Raw genomic sequence first — 22,932 nt, 5'->3', positions numbered from 1 at the left:
AGATATTTCTGGCAAATATGATAACTCTGTATAGGAACACATAACTGTTTTATGCAACAATTTATTTAAACAATGTACACCCATATAACATCTTTGCTGGGTCATATTATAAAATGATTTCTTGGCTAGATGGGGAGATGGTGCTTTCAAAGAGCTAACACAAGTAAAAATTCTACGGATGTTTTTGGCACCAAGTAGTAAACCACCCCTTTGATTACACCACAAGAAAGAGAATGGTAAGAAACGTGATGTGTGTCATCATCTCCCTTGTATGGAACACATTAGCTTATATGGTGTACAATAAAACTTTGTTCATGTTTGGTAATGTTACTGAAGAACTGGAGAAAATTCCTTGCAACATTTATGTTGTGACAATGCAAGAGATGGTGGAATCATTGTCCAGTAATCATATTGTTTTCTTCTGCACAGGGATCATAATTGCGTTTTTGCATAGAATATGTTCTGAATAGGTTGATATAAAAAGATCGTAAATGTTCTTGTACAGCATTGATTCTCATCATTCTGTAATTCATCCTCAGCTACAAACCCTCACAATTTTGAAATTTCTTTCCTATCCCTCACCACTTCACACATTTCCTTTCAGATGCTCCAAACATCCTCCTCACCATCTGGCCTGATGTGGATCCATGGCAAATTTTGTTCAGAAATGCAAAGCATTTTCAGCTATTTTATTAAATTAAAGGTGGTAAACCTTTCCATTCTCCTTCCACCTTTCCATATTCTCCTAGATATTAATACATTGACCTGGTTTTCCTGGCATGGCGACTTGAAATTGAGACAAACTCTGTACCTCCAAAGTTTACCTGACTGTAGATGTGCACCAACTGCTGGAGTAACTCAATGGTTAGGCAGCATCTCCGGATAAAAAGGATGGGTGCGTTTTCGAGTTAGAACCCTTCTTCAGACACTCCCCTACACAACCACGTCCTTACTTTATGGTCTATGAAGAGCTCTGGAGGCAATTAGGAATGCCTGTCTCCTTTCGACTCCCATGAATGCAAGATGAACCTATTACTCATGTATTGACGCCATCTTTGAAAATTCAAGTCTGAAAGTTGTTACAAATGTAGAGTTCTCTACTTGGCCACAAAAGCCCGCTGTCCTGGTGGCATTGCGGGGTTGGTCTGGCCAAGCAAAGCTGTTGGTAGTCTCCACCACTGCTCCACCGCTCCGTGCCACTGCAGGCCATGTCTGATCCCTGTGCCCCCCTGGAGCGGTGCCCAATCCAATTGAACTGCAGGTCCTGCAGCAGCTTACTCCACCAACTGCTCAATCCGGAATCCATTTGGGAAGAATCCATTTCTAGAAAATCTTCAGAGATGCCATGTCATATCCAGACCTACAGTATCTATGCAGCAATGTATTTCCAGAGTAAGTTTTCAAACTCTGTCATTGCTGTATGCACAAATTCAGAAGGAGAAACTTTGGCCATTCTCCAGCTTCTAATCTGTTGAGGTCAAGGTGATGGTGACTCTCTGAAGATGCTGGCCGCTGGATCATTCCAAACTATTTATTTCTCATAATGACAACAGAGGGGACCATATCTTAAACCTAAATAATGCAAACTAAGAATATGTGAGGCATGGTTGTACCGATGATTTAAAAGGAAGGACAGTAAACCAGCAAAAGCTATCATGGGATCAAGTATACTATATCCAAGCAGAAAGGCTTCAGGGTGAATAGATAGGTTAAGTGAATGGACAATGATGTTGCAGATGGAATGTAGAATGAAACAAGCAAAATCACACAATATTGTAGAAAACAAATAAGGATACATATTTCTAAATGGTGAAGAATTGAAAGGTGCTGGCAATCAGATGGTCCTGGAGGTAGATAAAAAATGCTGGAGAAACTCAGCGGGTGAAAGCATCTAGGGAGCGAAGGAAAGGCAAAATCCCTAGATGCTGCCTTCGCTCCCTCGATGCTGCCTTACCCGCTGAGTTTCTCAGCATTTTTTATCTACCTTGACCAAGGCTTTTTTCATCAAACCTTATATTAATTTCTATGACAAAGTTATATTGTCAACATATTTTGCTTGTTTGTACATCTGTGAAGTATTTTGTGTGTGCGGACATGGCACCGACGGACGAGAAGCCGAAGCAAAGAAGTGGAAGCCAAATAACCGAATGGAAACGAAGCCGAAACGCCAACTAACTGAAAGGGTGGGATGCCTAAATGCAAACTAACCGAAAGACTGCGTCGCCTAAAAGCAAACTCACCGGATGGCCGCCCTGACGAAACGCCACCTACCCGAAAGGCGGCGTCGCTTACATGCCAACAGACCGAATTCCGCTCAACAGAAAAGTCAAATAACGGACATGACGTTGCCGGGGGTCGGGACTTGTCAGCAATTGGTCCAGACTCCATCACATCACTGTGGAGGGATGAACATTGACCCACACCTCCGCTCCACCCGACCCACAGCCCGTGGAGGTTGGCCGTGGGGGAGTGGGGGCTGTCCCGAGCGGCATTCGGTCCGTTGTCTTGTAGGCGATGCCGCCTTTCGGGGTAGGTGGCGTTTCGTCAGAGCGGCCATTCGGTGAGTTTGCTTTTAGGCAACGCAGTCTTTCGGTTAGTTGCCTTTTAGGTGTCCGGCCCTTTCGGTCAGTTTGCATTTAGGCGTCCCACCCTTTCGGTTAGTTGGCGTTTCGGCTTCGTTTCCATTCGGTTATTTGGCTTCCACTGCTTTGCTTCGGCTTCTCGTCCATCGGCGCCACGTCTGGGTGCCTTATTTTGGGAGTCTTTGCATTAAATATGCTATGTAAATTGTTGTAACTTATAGGAATGTCAAGACTTTTTTTTCTCTGGAAGGCTGTGAGCTAAACAAGCTCCTTCATCCTGTGGCCTTGACAGCTTTGATAGATTATTTTGCCGTGCAGTACTGAGGTACATGCCCAGTAGGTAAAAGCCCTTTGTTCAGATGTGAACTCATCAAAATTGTAGTAAAATCAGTAAAACTGACAGAGGTTAAACATCAGCTCTGGGTTATTGTCAGATATTTTCACGTTAAATTTTCTAAAAAGAAACAATCTCAAAGAGAGAAAATGTCATGTGCATGTCAATTTTAGTGGGTCATTATGAAATAACATAGACCCTTTTCTTATTATCTGGAGAAAATTAAATAAATGGGTCACCTCTCCACTTTCAAAAAACCACGATAAAAGCCTCTTGCATATAACAGAAAATTAAATGCAAGTTATGTTTAAAAGCAAGAAAAAAAATACAATCCCAAGGCAAATTTCATTTGCTTTTGGAATCAGAGATTTACTCTTAATTACACAGCATCAGGCAAGCACTCTTAAAAAACAAAAGGCTGCTCAAGTATCGCTGGAGAATACATTAGGAATAATAACAGTAATTGGCAAAACCGTGTATGGATGCTGGTGCAGTTTCCATGGTTGCAGTGCCATTATGAAAGCATGAAGCCTGTTATAGGAGGTGGGGAGAACATGGAAGAAAGTTCCTATGTGATTTGCTGCAAGTAGGTATTCTGAAAATTTAGATATTTGGTGGGTTTTTTATACGGACTTTCAGTTCACCACATACTGAAGCTAAGATGGTTAGACTGCAATTGGTCAGATTGAAAAAAAGTATTAAAAAACATGTCAGAAACCAAAGAAGCAAACAGGCCATTCAGGCTGTAATTCTAGCAATCTTCCCATTCCTATCATCTGACTGTGATGCAATTGGAATGTATAGGAAGTCTCTGGAAGACTGAGATATTTACAAAAGGTCTTTCAATGCTCGGCATATCATTAACACTGCTCATACCTATATGATTTAATATTTTGTGTACCCCAGTAAAAATCCCACGGTTTTTGAGACTTCTTTATAGTTATCCTTTTGCTGTTTCTTGACAATTTTGCAGCAGAGCAAACAGAGCTGGGGATAACCATATAACCATATAACAATTACAGCACGGAAACAGGCCATCTCGGCCCTACAAGTCCGCGCCGAACAATTTTTTTCCCTTAGTCCCACCTGCCTGCACTCATACCATAACCCTCCATTCCCTTCTCATCCATATGCCTATCCAATTTATTCTTAAATGATACCAACGAACCTGCCGCCACCACTTCCACTGGAAGCTCATTCCACACCGCTACAACTCTCTGAGTAAAGAAGTTCCCCCTCATGTTACCCCTAAACTTCTGTCCCTTAATTCTGAAGTCATGTCCTCTTGTTTGAATCTTCCCTATTCTCAAAGGGAAAAGCTTGATCACATCAACTCTGTCTATCCCTCTCATCATTTTAAAGACCTCTATCAAGTCCCCCCTTAACCTTCTGCGCTCCAGAGAATAAAGACCTAACTTATTCAACCTATCTCTGTAACTTAGTTGTTGAAACCCAGGCAACATTCTAGTAAATCTCCTCTGTACTCTCTCTATTTTGTTGACATCCTTCCTATAATTGGGCGACCAAAATTGTACACCATACTCCAGATTTGGTCTCACCAATGCCTTGTACAATTTTAACATTACATCCCAGCTTCTATACTCAATGCTCTGATTTATAAAGGCTAGCATACCAAAAGCTTTCTTTACCACCCTATCTATATGAGATTCCACCTTCAAGGAACTATGCACGGTTATTCCCAGATCCCTCTGTTCAACTGTATTCTTCAATTCCCTACCATTTATCATGTACGTCCTATTTTGATTTGTCCTGCCAAGGTGTATCACCTCGCATTTATCAGCATTAAACTCCATCTGCCATCTTTCAGCCCATTTTTCCAAATGGCCTAAATCACTCTGTAGACTTTGGAAATCCTCTTCATTATCCACAACACCCCCTATCTTGGTATCATCTGCATACTTACTAATCCAATTTACCACCCCTTCATCCAGATCATTGATGTACATGACAAACAACAAAGGACCCAACACAGATCCCTGAGGCACCCCACTAGTCACCTGCCTCCAACCCGACAAACAGCCATCCACCATTACCCTCTGGCTTCTCCCATTCAGCCACTGCTGAATCCATCTTGCTATTCCTGCATTTATACCCAACAGTTTAACCTTCTTAACCAACCTTCCATGAGGAACCTTGTCAAAGGCCTTACTAAAGTCCATATAGACAACATCCACTGCTTTACCCTCGTCAATTTCCCTAGTAACCTCTTCAATAAATTCAAGAAGATTAGTCAAACATGACCTTCCAGGCACAAATCCATGTTGACTGTTCCTAATCAGAACCTGTTTATCCAGATGCTTATATATATGGATGGAAAAGCATGTGAGATGCACCTCTTGGATGGCCAGACTCTATGCTTGGGTACCAATATCGATGAATTAAGTTTACAAAATATATTAGATTTGCTAACTACTCCCACGCCTGCAAGTTATCCCAGATCAGGGAATAAAATGGGCATTGAACAGGAGACAGAGCAATATAATAATAATAATACATTTTATTTATGGGCGCCTTTCAAGAGTCTCAAGGACACCTTACAAAAATTGAGCATGTATAGGAAAAACATGTAAGGGGAATGAAATAAATAGTAGAGACATGACTAGTACACAAAGTAAAGACAGAATTCAATACAAAACACAGCATGAGGCAATTAATGCACAGATGAAAAGGGACGGGGACGTGGGGCTAAGGATAGGCAGAGGTGAAGAGATGGGTCTTGAGGCGGGACTGGAAGATGGGGAGGGACACGGAATTGCGGATCAGTTGGGGGAGGGAGTTCCAGAGCCTGGGAGCTGCCCTGGAGAAGGCTCTGTCCCCAAAACTGCGGAGGTTGGACTTGTGGATGGAGAGGAGACCGGCTGATGTGGATCTGAGGGACCGTGAGGGTTGGTAGGGGGAGAGGAGGTCAATGAGATATGTGGGGGCCAGATGGTGGAGGGCTTTGTAGGTGAGGACCAGGATTTTGTAGGTGATCCGGTGGGAGATGGGAAGCCAGTGAAGTTTTTTGAGGACTGGAGTGATGTGATGCCAGGATTTGGTGTGGGTGATGAGTCGGGCGGCTGCGTTCTGGACCAGTTGGAGTCGGTTGATGTAGGTGGAGCTGATGCCAAGGAGAAGTGAGTTGCAATAGTCCAGTCGGGAGGAGATGAAGGCATGGATGAGTCTTTCAGCAGCAGGCGGTGTGAGAGAGGGTCTGAGTTTGGCGATGTTGCGGAGATGAAAGAAGGAGGTTTTAATGACATGGCGGATGTGAGGCTCAAGGGAGAGGGTGGAATCAAAGATCACGCCAAGGTTGTGGGCCTGGGGAGATGGGGAGACAGTGGTGCCGTCGATGGTGAGAGTGGGGTTATTGATTTTGCTGAGTGTGGCTTTGGAGCCTATGAGGAGGAATTCTGTCTTATCGCTGTTGAGTTTGAGGAAATTATGTTGCATCCAGGTTTTTATAGCTGACAAACAGAAGTTGATATGGGAGAGGGGGGGGTTGTGGGGGGATTTGGTGCCAAGGTAAATCTGGGTGTCATCAGCGTAACAGTGGAAGTCCAGATTGAAGTGGCGGAGTATCTGACCAAGGGGGAGGATGTAGATGATGAAGAGGAGGGGGCCGAGTACGGAGCCTTGGGGAACGCCTTGAGTGACTGCGGCTGTAGCAGAGGTGTGGTTGTGGAGAGAGATGAAGTGGGATCTGTTGGAAAGGTAGGAACGGAGCCAGCTGAGTGCAGAGCCTTCAATGCCGAGGTCCTTGAGTCTGGTGAGCAGGATGTTATGGTTTATAAGTAAGTAATATAAGTAAGGGGTAGTTCCAAAGAGACCATAAGGATGTCCAATACGACTACAATAGATACAGATTTGTGGTGCATGTTCCACCAGATGTTAGATTGGTAAATGCTTGCAGAATTAATACCTACCACAATTTTGCCAATTTTGCAGATCATTAAATCAATTAGTTTGCGACAAAGAATTGATGAGAATCCTGCTATATAAGAATTCAAGTTTCCAGCAAACCCCCCTCTTGATCTCACATGGTACAGCAGTAATAAGGACAATCTCACTAATATTACCAACTCCAGTATTTTCCGATTACCTGTAGGTTGATTGTTCACTAAGAACATTCGAAAGTAGGAGCGAGAGCAGACAATAAACCCTTCAAGCCTGTCCCACCCAATTTAATTTTATCATGACTGATATATGCTGACCACAGCTACTTTTCTGAGTTATTTCTCCTTACTCCTGCATTCCTCGATCTATCAAATATTTATTCACCTCCACCTTACATACTTCTAATGATCCACCTTCCACCACCAGCCTGGGCAGAGAATTTCAGAGATTCATCAACATCTACAAGAGGAAATTTCCTATGTACCTCAGTTTTCAGCGTTCAACCTCTTATCTTTTCATTATGTCCACTTGTTTGAGACCCATGCCGGAGTAAAAACATTTCAATATCTATCCAATCAAGCCCCCTTTGCATCTTATACGTTTGAATAAGGTCATTTTTCTAAACTTCAATAATACAGGCCCAACTATTTAATCACTTTGGAGGATTATCCTCTCATCCCAGGAATTAGCCTGGTGAATCTCCTTTGTACTGCCCACAATGTTGCTCTATGTTCTTTCAGGTCAAGACAGCGGCAGTATCCCAGGTGTCGTCTCACCTGCACTCTGTACAATTGCAACAAAACATGTCTATTTTTAAACTCCAATCTCTTTGCAATGAAGACCAAACAGCCATTTGCTCAACAACATGTTGGACTAGCTGCAAGTTTTTTGTGATTCGTGCACTAGGAAACTCCAATCCCTCTGTACTTCACTGACTTCGAGTCTCCCACCATTCAATTAATCATCTGTCTTTTGATTTCTCTTACTGAAGTGCATGACCTCATACTTTCCCTTACATACTGTTCCTACCTCCAGGTCATAAATGTCAATAGTGTACAATTGTGGGCCAAGACCTGATCTCTGTGGTACTCCACGAGTTACCTCATTCAGTCTGTAAAGACCCATTTATGCCAACTGTATTTTCGAAGACACAGACAGTTTTCAATGCCTTTTGGAAATCTAAATAGATATCATCTACAGGTTCCTCTCAATCAATTCTCCCTTTATGATTTCCAAAGAGCAAGGCAAAGGAGATTGTGATCGACCAGCAAGTCAAAGGAGATTGTGATCGATTTCTGGAAGCAAAGTAGTGCACATATCCCAGTATACATTGATGGTGCTGAAGTAAAGATGGCTGAAAGCTTCAAGTTCTTAGGAATAAATATCACCAGCAATTTGTCCTGGACCAGCCGCATCAGAGCAATGGCCAAGAAAGCACACAAACATCTCTATTTCTTTAGAAGGCTGAGGAAGTTCAGAATGTCCCAAACAACCCTCAACAACCTCTATAGATGCGTTGGAGAAAGCATTTTATCAGAATGCATCACAGCAAGGTTTGAAAACAACTCTATCTAATACTGTAAAAAAATGCAGAGTTGTGGACGTAGCCCAGACCATCAAGCAAACCAACCTCCCTTCCATTGACTCCATCTACACCTCATGCTGCCAGGTCATCAGCATAATCAGGGACCAGTCTCACCCCAGTCATTCCCTCTTCACAGAAGTTTCAAAATGCATACCCCCAGATTCAGGGACAGTTTCTTCCCAGCTGTTATCAGGCAACTGAACTGTCCTCTCACCAGCTTGAGAGAGGTCCTGTTCTTCCACATACCTCATTGGAGACCTTTGAACTATCTTTAATCGGATTTGATTGGACTTTATCTTGCACTAAACATTATACATTTTATCCTGTATCAGTGCACTGTCGACGACTTGATTGTTTAGTTTAATTTAGAGATACATCACGGAAACAGGCCCTTCGGCCCACCGAGCCCATGCCGACCAGTGATCCCCGCTCATTAACACTATCCTACACACACTAGGGATAATTTACAATTTTACCAAGCCAATTATCCTCCAAACCTGTATGGCTTTGGAGTTTGGAAGAAAACCAGAGCTCCTGAAGAAAACCCATGCAGGTCACAGGGAGAACGTTCAAACTCCGTACAAGCACCCGTAGTCAGTATCAAATTGGGCCTCTGGCACTATAAAGCAGCAACTCTACTGTTGCGTCACCAATCCGCTTTATTGTGTAACCATGTTTCGTCTTTTTGCTGACTGGATTATGGTCAGGTCTTGGCCCACAATTGTACACTATTGGACTGGACTGAAGCATTTTGCTGTACCTCAGTACACTTGACAATAATAAATTAAACTAAGAATTCAAGCAAATTTTTCAAATGAAAATTACCTTTCATTAAACTATGTTTCATTAAATTAGATTTTATTATGTTCAGCTTTCTGAAATGATTACCTATTTCCTCTTTGATTATTGACTCTGGCATGTTGTCAAAAATAGCTGTTAAGTTAAATGGCTCAAAGTTCCTTGTCTTCAGTTATGCTCCATTTTTTGATCAAGTAAGTCACAATGGATGTTTTTCATGCTTTCAATACGCTCCCAGAGTTTAGTGAGGTATGAAAAAAATCTACTAATGTGTCCACCGTTGTCACAGAGAATCAAAGAGTCTTACAGCGTGAAACCTGCTCTTGAGCACAACTTGCCCATGCCGACCAACATACCCCATCTACACTAGTCCCACCTGTCTGCATTTGGCCCATGCCCCTCTAATCCTACCCTAACCATGTACCTGGCTAAATGTTTCTTAAACATTGCAATAGTACTTACCTCAACCACCTCCTCCAGCAGCTCCTTCCATACACCTACCACCTTTGTATAAAAATGTTACCCCTCAGGTTCCAATTAAATCTTCCTCCCCTCACTTTAAATGGATGTCCTCTGGTTCTCGATTCCCCTACTCTGGGCAAGAAACTCTGTGTGTTTACCCGATCTATTTGCTCACGATTTTATATACCCCTATAAAGTCACCCCCCATCCTCCTGCACTTCACGGAATAGAGTCCTAGCCCGGTCAACCTTTCCCCATAGCTCAGGCCCTCGAGTCCTGGCAACATCCTTGTAAATCTTCTCTGCACCCTTTCCAGTTTGACAGCATCTTTCCTATCACATGGTAACCAAAACTGAATACAATACTCTAAATGTGGCCGCACCAATGTCTTATATAACTGCATATGATTTCCTAACTTGTATACTCAATACTCTAACTGATAACGGTCAATGTGTCAAAAGCCTTTTTGACCACCCTATCTACCTGTGATGCCACTTTCAAGGAACTATGTACCTGCACTCCTAGATCTTTCTGTTCTATAACACTCCCCAGAATCTTCCCATTCACTGTGTAGGTCCTGTCCATGTTAGACGTCCCAAATGCAACACCTCACTTTTCTCTGTATTGAATTCCATCAACCATTCCTCAGCCCACCTGCCCAACTGATCAAGATCCTGCTGCGATTTTTGACAACCATCCTCACTATCAAAAAATACCACTCACTTTTGTCCCATCTGCAGAATTACTAATCATGTCATGTAGTTTAGTTTAGTTTAGTTGATTGTCACGTGTAACGAGGTACAGTGAAAAGCTTTGGTTGCATGCTAACCAGTCAGTGGAAAGACAGTATATGATTACAATCGAGCCATTCACAGTGTACAGATGCATGATAAGGGAATAACATTTAGTGCAAGATAAAGCCAGTAAAGTCCGATCAAAGATAGACCGCTGGGCTCCAAATGAGGTGGATAGTAGTTTGAGACTGCTCTCTAGTTGTGTTCTGATAACAGCATTCTCATCCAAATCATTGATATAGATGACAAACAGCAATGAGCCATGCACTGAACACTGAGGCACACCATGAGTCACAGGATTCCAGTCCGAAAAACAACCTTCACTATCACCCTCTCTTCCATCGACATTTATCCTACTGGGTTTCTCCAATATGTTATCCCTTGAAATTGGGATATTTGTAAATTCTACCATGTTATTTGCAATTAGTCCCATCTAATATCTTAAGGACTTTAACAATGTCTTCACGGTGAAGACTGATGTAAAAAAAATGATTCAACATATCTGTCATTTCACTGTTAGCTATAACCAGCCTCATTCTCCGGAAGCTCCCGATTTATTTAAGCCCTTTTCCTATCAATATAAACTTTTACCGTTTACAAGTTTTTTCTTAAAATTAATTTTCTCCCTTCTTCGTTTCTGCTGCTGGATTCAAAGAACCCAGCCCTTTTTTCTACCAGTAGACCTTGGCACTTTGTATATTCTAGTTTTCAATTTAACATTATCTGATTGTATTTCTTTCTCATAGAATCCCTCTTTTTGACGTCGATAAACTATTGCTGAGCATTATAGGCTCAGATGTGAACTTGTAATAAGCATTATATTTTGAATACTATCATATTATAGTCTCTACCTGCTATTCATTTTTTAAACTACAGGATCCATAATGAATTCTTCCTCAATATCCTGCTCTGTAAAAAGCAATCTCTGGTGCATTCCACAAATTCTTCTTGCCAGATTAAATTCTCCCATGACAATTGCCGTTTCCTTCAAATTTCCTCATTTATGCTCTTGCCTATTTTGAGGTCTGTGTTACATTTTTTCATCTACATCTTCTACCCAGGCCAATCACACTATGAATGAAAGTTTCTCCTCGACTATCCTGTGCCATTGCTCTTTCGTTTCTTCCCGAGTTATTAGACCTATCCTTAGAGCCCTCACACTCCTAGTCAGTTTAAACCCCCAACTATGACCCATCATGTGCAGGTGGAGCCCATCCCAATGGAACAGCTCTCTCCTTCCCCTGTACGGGTGCCAGTGTGTCGTGAATTCTACCACATCCAGCTTTGAGCCACACATTTACCTCCCTAATTTTTCGCCATTTTGCTCGTAACTCTTGGAATAATCTGGAGATTATCACCTTTGTGGTTCTGCTTTTTAATTTTGCCCCCAGCTCCTCATAATCCTTCATCAGAACCTATATCAATGTCCTAGCAATGCTACTAGAGCCCACATAAACCATGACCACAGGATCCTCCCATTCCAGGTTTCTTTCCAAGTCCAGTACATATGTTCATCCTAGCACCAGGCAGGGAATACAGCCAGTGTAGGAAGGGACTGCAGATGCTGGTTTAAACCGAAGATAGACGCAAAAACCTGGAGTAACTCAGCGGGACAGGCAGCATCTCTGGAGAGAAGGAATGGCTGATGTTTCGGGTGGAGACCCATCTTCAGACTGGTTTGGAATATGGGAAACGAGAGACATAGACGATGATGTGGAGAGATAAAGAACAATGAATAAAAGATATGCAAAAAAGTAGCATTGATAAAGGAAACAGGCCATTGTTAGCTGTTTGTAGGGTGAAAATGAGAAGCTACTGTGACTGAGTGGGGGAGGGATAGAGAGAGAGGGAATGCCGGGGCTACCTGAAGTGAGAGAAATCAATATTCATACCACTGGGCTGTAAGCTGCCCAAGCGAAATACGAGATGTTGTTCCTCCAATTTGCTTTTCGTCTCACTCTGACAATGCAGGAGATCTAGGACAGAAAGGTCTGTGTAGGAATGGGAAGGAGAATTAAAGTGTCCGGCAACCGGGAGATCAGGTAGGTTCACGCGGGCTGAGTGAAGGTGTTCCGCGAAACAATCGCCCAGTCTGCGTTTGGTCTCGCCGATGTATAAGGGTCCACATCTTGAACAACGGATACAGTAGATGAGGTTGGAGGAGGTGCAAGTGAGCCTCTGCCTAACCTGAAAGGACTGTCGGAGTTCCTGGACAGAGTCGAGGGAGGAGGTATAGCGACAGATGTTGCATCTTCTGCGTTTGCAGGGGAAGGTACCTGAGGAGGGCGTAGTTTGTGTGGGAAGGGATTAGTTAACCAGTGAGTTGTAGAGGGAATTCCACAAAGCTTTAATTCCATAGTGGGGTTTAAGGGACTTTTAGAGAGGACCATGAATAAGCAGAAAAAGCTGTGATTTGAATCACATGCAAACAGAAGAGATTAGTTTAATCATTGTTATGTTCACCAAAGACATCATGGGCCAAACGGACTATTCCTATGCCGCATTGTTCAAAGTTTTATGGTTCAGAGCAACACTCTCCTATGGTGGTGCAGCTTCTCCAACTAAGTTTCCAGGATTATGCATTGATCTTTGACAGAATGAGACAATCATAGTTAATGCAATGGTCACAATCACAACAAAGGTATAGTTGTGAATTTCTTGAAATAACTTTATTAATGTTGCCTTTCCTAGGAAATCACATTTATTCAAACTCTTTCCCAATGGCTTCATAAAACGATTTTAAAAAATAGGAGTGAGATGAGCCAACTTACCCTTCAAGGCTGCCCTTGTTTAGAGTAAAACCAGGGTTGATCTTCTACCTCAGCAAAGCCAAGAGATATTATATCCCCATTCTTTACGTAAACGTTTTTTTCACTCTGATGTTCTTATGTATACAACCCACAAAAAGGCACAGACACAATTTAATTGTTCACCTGCAATGCATCCACTTTGGCTTAGGCTGCCATTTTGGTCCACGGCAATAATGGCAAATCTTACATTATATTAGAATAAGAGAGCCCATAACAGTCAGCTTCTGTAATGTTCCAGGAGTGGAAAAAGTAGGCATGATCCAGCTATAGCTCACTTTAAATTAAATTAGGACTCTAACTATATTGCAGGGTACTTTCAATTGCTATAGGCAGCTGTAGCATGCTTTCAATGCATAAATTATGTGCAAAAATATTCCACTGCTTTTTGGAGGAATCTTGTATCAGTGCTGAGTTCATGTTCTCCGAAATCAGCATGTGAGGAAAGAGTTAATAGACATGGTTGATTTAGACTAGGGATAGAATATAACTTAGAAAGAAATAAGATGTCAGCAGAAGCCAGACTGCTAGTAGAATAGAAAGTAACGATATAAAGAACAGAGAGAAATTCTAGATAAAAAGTAGCAACAGAAATACTTCAGTAGAAGTTTGGGTGGACGTTCCACGACGTTCTCGTGGGAATCTGGGTTTTATGTTATGATTGGAAGAAGCTCAATGGGTGTGAAAATAGTGAAAAGAAATGTATAAAGATAGAAGACATCCCGATCCTCGGTGTGCCTCTAGGGGACATCAGTGGAGAGGCACCTATTCTGCAGAATATGAAATTAATAAAAACACTTCTTTGTCTGAATTTGTCTCAAGAGCATTTGTGATTTTTGAATCTCACAAGCAGGATATGATAAACAACGAATGAAGGGCCTTGATGTCCAGTGACTTCTGTAGACGGACACTGTGAGAAGTAACCATTGGTACGAAATGGTAAAAATCTACTTCCTTGGTCAATATCATGACCAATGATAACAGCAAGTTTCAACTGTTGGATAAAAAGGTCTTACCTCACTTGCTGAAAAAAACACATGATAAGCTGCCATTGCCCAATTGCTTCTGTATGACTTATTGTTCTAGATCACGGAGTAATGTGTCCACACAGTGAATTTTTTTCCCATTATCATTGGCAATGACCTTGGCAAAGGAAGCAGATGGATCTCGTTCAAAACAGAAAGGTGAAGGCAAATTTCTAACAGGAGACCCCCAAGTCTTCTGTGAGTCGGAGGATATGATTTGAGTAGAATATCAACACCACGTCAAATATCAGTCAGATATTGAATTAGCTGGGAAAAAAATTCAAACTTCCAGAATTTTTTTTGACTAATTCATAACAGAATGCTCGGACAGTTGAAGGGTCCTAAACAAGCAACAGCAAGATAGTGCTCATTCTGTTGACATGACAACCACTGCAAATCGTTCAACATGCCACATGTTGCTAGGAAAAGGAACACGTCTTTGGAGTACCGCACTCATAATCACAATAAATTGATGAATAATATGTTGCTTTAAAGCTTTACTTGCAAGCATGAGATAAGGAAAAGTAAGTATATAGAACTACTGTATGCTGTGTAAAATATGACAGAAAGGTATGGAACCTCAGCTTGAACTAGATCATGGGAGATAAAATGTTGCCAGACTAAGCCCGGAAGCACACAGACTACAGAATTGATTGAAGATTCAGGTCAGGTAAGTATACTGAGATTAAAGTAGGGGTTTGTTTATTTTTAATGCAAACTACACAATTCAAAGATGGATTTTAAAAGAGCCTTTCTATTTCAAATAAAAGCCTGTAGTTATTTGATAATCATGCTCTTCCAGATAGAACCACGCCTTGCAGCTTCAATAATCTTGGAACTCATGCAAAACAAAAATGTTGTTTGTATCCTAAATCACACTCAAGCCTCTTGTAGCACACTCTGTTCCTCAAGTCTGCTACACCATTTATTTATTCACGGCTGATTTGACTGTAACTTCAACTCCAAGTTTTTGTCATCTCAAGCGATCTTTCACCATCTTGCTTATCTAGTACCTGTCTCCCCCACCCCCCCCACCCCCCCCCCCCCCCCCCCCCCACCGCCTTAAAAATACTCAAATATTCTGCTTCGTCCAATCTTTGAGAAAGAGAATTGCAAAGATTTGTGATCCTATGAGAGAGGGAAAAAAATCACCTAATCTCTGTCTTCAATGGACCTGTCTTACTTTTAAATACTGACTGACGCTGGTTCTGAATTTCTCCATGAGATGAAGCATTATCAACCCATCCACAATCTCAGGACATCTCAGGAACCTATGTGTGCCTAAACTCTAGTTGATAGAAGCCCAGCTTGACTCCCTGGGACAATCTTTCCTGGGACAACTTATCCATTACAGTGATGTAACTTTTCTCTGAATGGTCTCTGAAACATATGCACCCTTCCTTAGATAATGAAATCAATACTGTACATGATACTCCAGATTCATTCTCACCAATGCTCTATATAACTGATGTATAAGCTCCCTATTTTAAAATTCACTTTTCTTAGTGATAAAAGAAGTGTCAGAGTGGGCTGCATCCAGAATCATGCGCTGGGGCTTATGTAAAAATGCTAACTTTGGTTAGACTGTGAACAAGTAAAAAGAACATTCAGGTGCCAAGCTACATAGCAGCAGTTAATCCAGCGATTATTTCTGGGTAAATCTATGCTATGAATGGCCTCTGCCACTGAGAGGCAGGATGACCAATGAGACAGAGATACGGCATATGACTTTCATGTATGAAGTATACAAAGGCTGTAATATGTGATGTAACAATTTGTTTCGAGCACCGAAGATCCACAAGATCCGGCAGGATCTGAAGTCCCTCAAGAAGCAGTACAAGGAGGCCAGCGAAGAGCAACGTCCCCCATTGGCTGAGCTGCGAACCATCCTGAGGAAGAAGCTGATGACCCTCCATAGAGCTGAGTGGCACCGAAGACGCTGGAAGGAAAGAGCCAGGAAGCGGGCATCCTTCATAGCCAACCCCTTCGGCTTCACCAAACAACTGCTAGGGCAGAAGTGCCGTGGGAGTTTGGCTTGATCTAAGGAGGAGATCAACCGGCACATCCAGACCACCTACAGTGACCCCGTCAGGCAGCAGGAGCTGGAAGTTTTATCAGGATGTTGCACTGATAAACATCCTGATAAAACCACCTCCACCCATCAAGGAGTTTGATAGTAGAGAGCCGCTCCTGAAAGAGCTGCAGAACGTTGTGAAGAGAGCAAGATCTGGCTCAGCCCCTGGCCCGAGCAGAGTCCCCTACAGGGTCTACAAGAACTGCCCCTTGTTACTGAAACGGCTGTGGAAGATCCTGAAAAGTCATCTGGAGGAGAGGAAAAGTGGTGCAGCAGTGGCGATTCGCTGAAGGAGTCTGGATCCCAAAGGAAGAAGATTCCAAGAAGATCGATCAGTTCAGGATCATCTCCTTGCTAAGCGTTGAAGGCAAGATTTTCTTCAGCATAGTGGTGAGGCGGCTGACCAACTTCCTCTCCAGCAATGGCTGCATCGACAGCTCAGTGCAAAAGGGAGGCTTGTCTGGAGTGCCGGGATGTCTAGAGCACACGGGAGTGGCGACCCAACTCATCAGAGAAGCCAGGGAGAACAAGGGAAACCTGACAGTGCTCTGGCTTGACCTGGCCAACGCCAACGGCTCCATCCCGCACAAGCTGATCCAGACAGTCATGGCCAAGCATCATGTGCCGGGCCAAGTGGCAGATCTCATCCTGGACTATTACAACCAGTTCAGCATGAGAGTCTCATCAGGATCAGTAACATCAGAGTGGCACAGACTGGAGGTTGGGATCATCACAGGCTGTACCATCTCTGTGATCCTTGTTGCCTTGGCGATGAACACGATCGTCATGTCTGCTGAGCCAGAGTGCTGGGGCCCTCGGACCAAGGCAGGAGTGCTCCAACCACCAATCAGAGCCTTCATGGACGACCTGACTGTCACCACTGAGTCAGTGCCAGGAGGCAGGTGGATCCTGCAGGGGTTGGAGAAGCTGATTGGATGGGCAAGGATGAGGTTTAAGCCAGGAAAATCAAGGTCACTGGTGCTGAAGAAGGGCAAAGTCATGGACAGGTTCCGCTTCAGCATCGAAGGGACACCAATCCCAACTGTCTCCAAAAGGCCAGTGAAGAGTCTTGGCAAGGTGTTTAACAGCAGCCTGAAGGATACAGCATCTGTCCAGGCAACCTGACAGGAGCTGGAAAGTTGGTTGAGAGCAGTGGCTTCCTGGCAAGTTCAAGGCATGGATTTACCAGCATGGTATCCTGCAAGGATACTCTGGCCACTGCTTGTCTACGAAGTCCCAATATCCATCATAGAGAGATTGGAGAGGAAAGTCAGCAGCTTTCTCAGAAGGTGGCTGGGACTGCCCAGGAACCTTAGCAGCATCACCCTTTATGGAAATAACACCAAGCTCCAGCTGCCCCTGAAGTCCCTGGAGGAGGAGTTTAAGGTGACTCGGGCCAGAGAGGTGATGCTGTACAGGGACTCCAGCGACCCCAAGGTGGCTCAGGCAGGGGTGGAGGTGAAAACTGAAAGTGGAGAGCTGGCGAAGCCGTGCTGCAAGCGGAGTCTCGGATACGCCACAGAGTCCTGGTGGGAGCAGTGACTCGGGAAGAGCTGGTCTGGGAATCTTCCTAACTCCCCAGTTTGACCAGGTCAAGGGGAAGGAGAGGCGCAGGCTGGTCCAGGGGGTTGTGAGGGCAGTGGTGGAGGAGGAGAGGTCTATCAGAGCAGTTGGATTGAGGCAGCAGGGAGCCTGGACAAGGTGGGAGCAGGCCATGGACCGAAATGTCACATGGACTAAGCTCTGGCAGGCTGAACCACAGCGCATCAAGTTCCTGGTCCAGGCAGTGTATGATGTCCTGCCCAGCCCATCGAACCTCTTCATCTGGGGCAAAGCGGAATCTTCAGATTGCCCACAATGCTCAGGCAAGGGGACGTTGGAACACATCCTGAGCTGCTGCCCAAAGGCTCTTGGGCAGGGCCGGTTCACCTGGTGGCACGACCAGGTTCTTAAACCCATTGCAGAAGCCATCAGCATGGGAATCAGCAGCTGCAGACGAGCACACCCCACCACCCAGATGATCACCTTCGTGAAGGCCGGAGTGCAGCTGCCAAGAACCACAGCAGCCAGGAATCAGTCAGGAATCCTGGCAACTACGAGGGACTGGCAGTTTTCTGTAGATCTGGTGAAATAGCTGAAGTTCCCACAGCACATTGCCACGACCACCCTGAGGCCAGATATGCTCCTGGTCTCAGAGGCGACCAAAAACATTGTCTTGTTGGAACTGACAGCGCCGTGGGAGGACCGTCTGGAGGAGGTCCACGAGAGGAAGATGACCAAGTACGAAGAGCTGGTCATAGACTGCCGTAAGCAGGGCTGGAAGGCAAGGTGTATGCCCATCGAGGTTGGCTGCGGCGGTTTTGCAAGGCAATCGCTCTACAAAGCCTTGAGTGCACTGGGCATCAACAGAGTGGCGAGGAGAAGAGCCATCAAGAACACCACAGAGGCAGCGGAGAAGGCCTCGAGATGGCTCTGGATCAGGAGAGAAGGTGCATGGGGAGGAGCGAATGCCACCTGAACACAAGTCGTGGTCTGATCAACCACGGCTGGGTCGCCTGGGCGAGGTTGTCTGATGTTGAAAGACCTGAATGACCCCAGGTTTCATCACTGATGATGTGTTCAGGAGCATCAATAGATGCATTTTTATCAATGTGACTTAAGGTTTGAAACAACTTGAGCATTGAAAGTTGAAGCTAGCAGATGCTGGGTGCAAGTCATTATTCAGAATAGAGACCATTTCGTTGATGTTAGGGGCATAGCTGAAGTCAGGAAAATGTGAGATGTAACTTTTCAAAGGTATATTGCTTAAAGAGGTAACAAGAATGGCATTGATGCATTGTAAACAGAATGTGTGCAGCTGATGGCACTAAGAATGTGAAGAAAAACATGGACTGATTGCATTGACTTTCCTGCACATAGGTCCTCCCTGGATTATGACAGGGTTCCTTCCCGAGGACTGTTCGTAAGCCGAATGCTTCGTAAGTTGGTAAAACAGCTCTGAACTGAGTTCCCATGCAGCAAAACATACCTATATGAGTTGAGGACCCATAGGAATTGGATGGTTTGGAGAAATATTTTAAAGTATTTTTAAGTATTTTGCCATTCTTAATAATAAAGCTGAATTAACGAATGCATCTGGCAGGAGGTACAGATGCCTGATGTCCTATACCACCAGGCTCAGGAACAGCTACTTTCCTACAACTTTCCTACTCTTGAACCAACCTGCACAATCCTCATTCTAGCTCAGCAAAGGAACACTCTGGACAATCTCTTGCTCTACCATTTCCTATAGATTCCTGTATATTTTGTGTACAGTTTATGTTTTTGTTTGCTGTCTGACTCTATGTGCCTGTAATACTGTTGCAGGCAGGTTTTTACATTGTACCATACTTGTGCATGTAACAATAAACTAAAATTGACTTAATTTGATTCATGTAGTTGGGAAGTCAACTATCCTAGTCCATCTATTTTTTAAGTGTTGTCGGGGATAATTTGGATCTGGGTTCAGCAAATGGTGAATCACTGGGAATGAATGGACAACAGCCGTGCTTGGGGGAAAGGGTATCCAGTGCGTCAGCTCCCTGGAGGATGGGATCAGACACTAATTCTGCTCCAGAAGCCTCAAATGATAATAGAACAGTCAATAGTTACCAGACTGATAAACACATATCCAGACGCTTAGGGCATAAATTCAGCTGCCCAAAAATCTGCATTTGTCAAGGAGCACGAGGAAGTCAAACTTCAGCCTTCCACAGGCTTTAAGTGGTCATAGAGCCTTTCCTTCCTAGTGTGGAGATGGAGAGAAGATACCATGATGATGCTGTGACTGGTTGTAGTCTCAGCTTTCATTGTGAAACAGTGAGAACATAACCAACTTAAATATGTGCAGAAGAACTACAACTTGTTGTCATGCAAACTCTGACTACTGGCTTCATGATTCTGGATTGCAATTTTTCAGTGTGTCACAGTACAAAAGCAATCTCTCCTTTAGCAGATCACTATGAGTACTGCTACCTTGGAGGAGTGGTGATCGTTGATTTTCTGGACATTTAGATCAAATCCACATTAAGAGCGCACTTGGTTGAATAGATGCGAGCGGCATGTAAAGCGTCTCAAACATGCGCGCAATACACGAAGCTGATGAAATGAGACAACTGTCACACCAAAGATAGACACAAAATGCTGGAGTGACAGTGGGACAGGCAGCATCTCTGGAGAGAAGGAATGGGTGGAGTTTCGGGTCGAGACTCTTCAGACTCAGTCTTCAGGTCTGAAGAATGGTCTCGGCACGAAACGTCACCCATTCCTTCTCTCCGGAGATGCTGCCTGTTCCGCTGAGTTACTCCAGCTTTTTGTGCCCATCTTCGGTTAAACAGTTTACAGATTATCCGGTGTTTTGTGCGTGGGAGCTTGCATGCGTTCCGCAGGCAACCTGACGGTAATAAATAAAACGTGCTTCTTGGTGTCGGGGGGGGGGGGGGGGGGGTGAGTGGGAGATAAAATTGTTAGTTGTCATGCACACTTGTCATCGGCCCCCCAGGGAATGTGTGTGGCCCCCCAAGTTTTTAAAGCGATTGACTATGCCTGAGCCGTCTGTACCCGTGGCCGGGGTGGAGGTGAATCACCCGGGTGTCAGGGTCCGGGGGTCGGAGGGGGGGGGGAGGAGAGAAATCACCCTGGTGTGGGGGTTGGGGTCCGATGGCGGTGCACCGCGGTCCGTGACTCTGGGTGGGCGGAGGGACCAGCCTGTCCCACACCCCCCGCTCCACCCGACCCACAGCCCGTCAGTGCGGCCGCACGGAGGAGACGAGGCGGAGGGCGGCCGTGGTCGTGGGAGAGTGGGGGCTGTCCCGAGGGATGCGCACCTTCGGGCGCTTACAACTTGATGCTCAGGTTCAGAGTGCCCAGTCATCTATGACTTGTGTGGGAATATGACCCCCACCCTCCCGTCTCCACCGGCCAGTGATGTGATGGACGCGGGGGTCTGGACCAATCGCTGATAAGTCCCGCCCCCTGGCAACAACATGTCCGTTATTTGACTTTTCTGTTGAGCGGCATTCGGTTCTTTGGCTTGTAGGCGACGCAGCCTTTCGGGTAGGTGGCGTTTCGACAGAGCGGCCATTCGGTGAGTATGCTTTTAGGCGACGCAGCCTTTCAGTTTGTTTTTAGGCGTCCCAACCTTTCGGCTAGTTGGCGTTTCAGCTTCATACGCTTTTGGTTATTTGCATGGCCGTCCGAAGGGGGGGGGGTGCGTTGGTTGCGACCGCACCCCCCTTTTTCCCCCCAGAGTAAGAAAAAATCCCCCCCCAAAAAAAAATCGGGAAAAAAAAAAATCAGGGTTTCCACTTTGGAAACGGGCAGTTTTCCGTTCTCCCGTCGCCGGGCGGGAGTGGCTGAATCTGAAACCAGCGGCTGTAACCCCAACAGCAGACGCCGCTGCGGCGGGCCCGCTCCCCTCGCCTCCCCCCGCCGCCGGGGCCCAAGCCATCTCCCACCCTCACCATCCTCGCTGGGCCCACGCCACCCCTGCTGACCCCCGCTGGGCCCACGCCACTCCCGCTGGGCCCACGCCACCCCCGCTGGGCCCACGCCACTCCTGCTGGGCCCACGCCACCCCCGCTGGGCACACACCACCACGGCTGGGCCCACGCCACCCCCACTGGGCCCACGCCACCCCTGCTGACCTCCGCTGGGCCCACGCCACCCCTGCTGCCCCCCCTGGGCCACGCCACCCCCGCTGGGCCCACGCCACCCTCCCTGACCCCCGCTGGGCCCACGTCACCCCTGCTGACCCCCGCTGGGCCCACGCCACCCCCGTTGGGCCCACCACACCCCTGCTGACCCCCGCTGGGCCCACGCCACCCCTGCTGACCCCCCGGGCCACGCCACCCCCGTTGGGCCCACGCCACCCCCGCTGGGCCCACGCCACTCCCGCTGGATCCACGCCACCCCCGCTGGGCCCACGCCACCCCCGCTGGGCCCAAGCCACTCTCGCTGCGCCCACGCCACCCCCGCTGGGCCCACGCCACTCTCGCTGCGCCCACGCCACCCCCGCTGGGCCCACGCCAGCCCCGCTGGGCCCACACCACCCCCACTGGGGGGAGCTTGATAGATTCTTGATTGATACGGGTGTCGGAGGTAATGGGGAGAAGGCAGCAGAATGGGTTTGAGAGGGAAAGATGTCCCAACTTCTATACTCAATACTCTGACTGATGAAGGCCAAAGTGCCAAAATACTTTTTGACCACCTGATATACCTGCGACACGACCTTCAAGGAACCATGCAACGATCAACCATTCCTCTGCCCACCTGGCCAATTGATCCAGATCCTGCTGCAATCTTTCACAACCATCTTCACTATTTGCAAAACCACTCACTGCTGTATCATCAGCAAACTTGCTAATCTTGCCCTGTTCTGTGACGTTTCAGAGTGCTGGAGTAACTCAGCGGGTCAAGAGTGTAGAAGTTGGGAGGTCATGTTGCAGTTGCATAAGAGGTTGGTGAGGCCGCATTCAGAGTATTGTATTCAGTTCTAGGCACCATGTTATAGGAAAGATGTCATCAAACTGGAAAG

Source organism: Amblyraja radiata, chromosome 29 (genome assembly GCF_010909765.2).
Source record: "Amblyraja radiata isolate CabotCenter1 chromosome 29, sAmbRad1.1.pri, whole genome shotgun sequence".
Taxonomy (NCBI): Eukaryota; Metazoa; Chordata; class Chondrichthyes; order Rajiformes; family Rajidae; genus Amblyraja; species Amblyraja radiata.
Note: the sequence above shows the minus strand (reverse complement) of the source record.